The sequence below is a fragment of the Hippopotamus amphibius genome, chromosome 15 (assembly GCF_030028045.1).
Source record: "Hippopotamus amphibius kiboko isolate mHipAmp2 chromosome 15, mHipAmp2.hap2, whole genome shotgun sequence".
NCBI lineage: Eukaryota > Metazoa > Chordata > Mammalia > Artiodactyla > Hippopotamidae > Hippopotamus > Hippopotamus amphibius.
Genome location: NC_080200.1, coordinates 1,505,324 through 1,507,819, shown reverse-complemented (window position 1 = coordinate 1,507,819; position 2,496 = coordinate 1,505,324).

Sequence of the window (2,496 nt, the reverse complement as noted above, 5' to 3'; positions counted from 1 at the left end):
CAGGTGCTGGCGAACTTCCTGTAAGGGACCAGGGAGTACATGTTGCTGGCTTTGCAGACCAGGTAGTCTCTGTCACGATGGCGCAGCTGTGCTGTTGCAGCAGAAAAGCAGTCACAGACGATGTGTAAATGAAATAAAACTTTATTTACAAAAACCAGAGTTGGGCAGGATGAAGACCCTGTCTTTAATCAATCTTCCTTAGTGGAGAAACCATGGGCCCTTAAAGGCTCCCCAAATGGCCTCAAGAGGTCTGGAAGCTTCCATCCTTGTCCTCTTACCGCCATTCGAACATGAGGATGTACCTGGTTTGCCTCCTGGAGGGCCAAGATCAGAGATAAGACAGCCCAGCTGAAGCCCTCTAGAGCAACCAGCCTGCTGCCCACCTGCTAAATGAGTGCATGTATGTGAGTCACCCCTGGCAAGACTAGCTGGGGAACAGTCCAAATTGCTGATCTACACACTAATCAGGAGAGAAATGCAAGTCAAAACCACAATGAGGTATCACCTCACACGGGTCAGAATGGGCATCATCACAAAATCTACAAACAGTAAATGCTGGAGAGGGTGTGGAGAAAAGGGAACTCTCCTGCACTGCTGGTGGGAATGTAAATTGACACAGCCACTGTGGAGAACAGTAGGGAGGTTCCTTTAAAAACTAAAAATAGAACTATCATGTGATCCAGTAATCCCACTGCTGGGCATATATCCAGAGAAAACCATCATTCAAAAAGACACACACACCCCAATGTTCACTGCAGCACTATTTACAATAGCCAGGACATGGAAGCAGTCTAAATGTCCATCAACAGAGGAATGGATAAAGAAGATGTGGTGCAGATACACAATGGAATATTACTCAGCCATAAAAAGGAATGAAATTGGGTCATTTGTAGAGACATGGATGGACCTAGAGACTGTCATACAGAGCAAAGTCAGTCAGAAAGAGAAAAATGAATATCGTATATCAACGCATATATATGGAATCTGAAAAAAAATGGTATATAGGATCTTATTTACAAAGCAGAAATAGAGACACAGACGTAGAGAACAAATGTACAGATACCAAGAGGGAAAGGTGGGGTGGGAGGAGTTGGGAGATTGGGATTGACACATATACACTCTTGATACTATGTATAAAATAGGTAACTAATGAGAACCTGCTGTGTAGCACAGGGAAGGCTACTCAGTGCTCTGTGGTGACCTACTTGGGATGGAAATCCAAAAATGAGGGGATATATGTAAAGGTAAGGCTGATTCACTTTGCTGGACAGCAGAAACTAACACAACATCGGAAAGCACCTATACTCCAATAATTTTTTAAATTGCTGATCTACAGAACAAGGAGTGTGTTTCATGGCGGTTGTTCTAAGTTTTGGGGTGGTTTGTAGGCAGCAACAGATAACTGATGTGCGTTGTTCAGCAACAGATAACTGATGTGCGTCGTTAAGCCTGGAGTCAGTGGGCGGGGGTGTGTGTTTTGAGAGCTCTAGCGGGAGACTCTGCAAACACACATGGCAAAGTGCTGGAATGTGCACGGTCCTCTTGTCAGGAGAGACTCAAATATTTGAGAACAGCAAGCTACGTTTCCCTTCCAGGTATGATGTGTGAGCCAGAAAGAGCCCGTTACGTGCAAGCATACTCTGTGTACGTGTGTGCATGTGTGTGTACAAACACGAGCTTGTTCTACATACTCCTCGGCACCTTGCTTTTTTCGTAGAATGTGTTGTGTCCGTCCTTCTCCATGAGGACATCTGTCCAAAGTTCCATCTGCCGGATGACCTTCACCTTGGCATACTGATTTGTCATCCTCCTTCACTGCTAAGACAGACACATCTGTGCTCCCAGTCTCGCCAAGAATGAGCTCACTGACCCCAGGACAAAGCAAATGAGGCATCAGGAATGCAGCAAGCGGACGCTGAGAGGGGTCTAGTTTTCTGGGGCGGAAGCTTTCATCTGCAAAGCTGGTTATTATAATTGCATTTGCTGCCACTGTTTTTCTTTTAATTGTGATAAAATATACATAAACATAAAACGTACCAGGAAATCCAGTAGTGGTCCAGTGGTTAAGAGTCCAAGCTTCCACTGAAGGAGGCCTGGGTTCAATCCCTGGTCGGGGAACTAAGATCCCACATGCCATGTGATGTAGCCAACCCCTTCCCCCCCCCAAACTACCATCTTAACCATTTTCAGGTGCGCAGCTCACTGGTATTAAGTCCATTCATATTGCCATGCAACCAACCCCACCCTCCATCTCCACAAATTTCTCCTCTTCCCAAACGGAACCTCTGTCCCCATGACATATGGACTCCCCACCCCCTCCCCCAGCCCCCGGCCCCCACCATCTACTTCCTGTCTCTGTGGGTCTACTCCTCTAGGGACCTCCTGGGAGTGGAGTCAGGCAGCATCTGTCCTTCTGTGTCTGGCTTCTCTCCCGGAGCATCACGCCCTCAAGGTCCATCCATGTCGTAGCGGGTGTCAGGACCTCCTTCCTTTCTA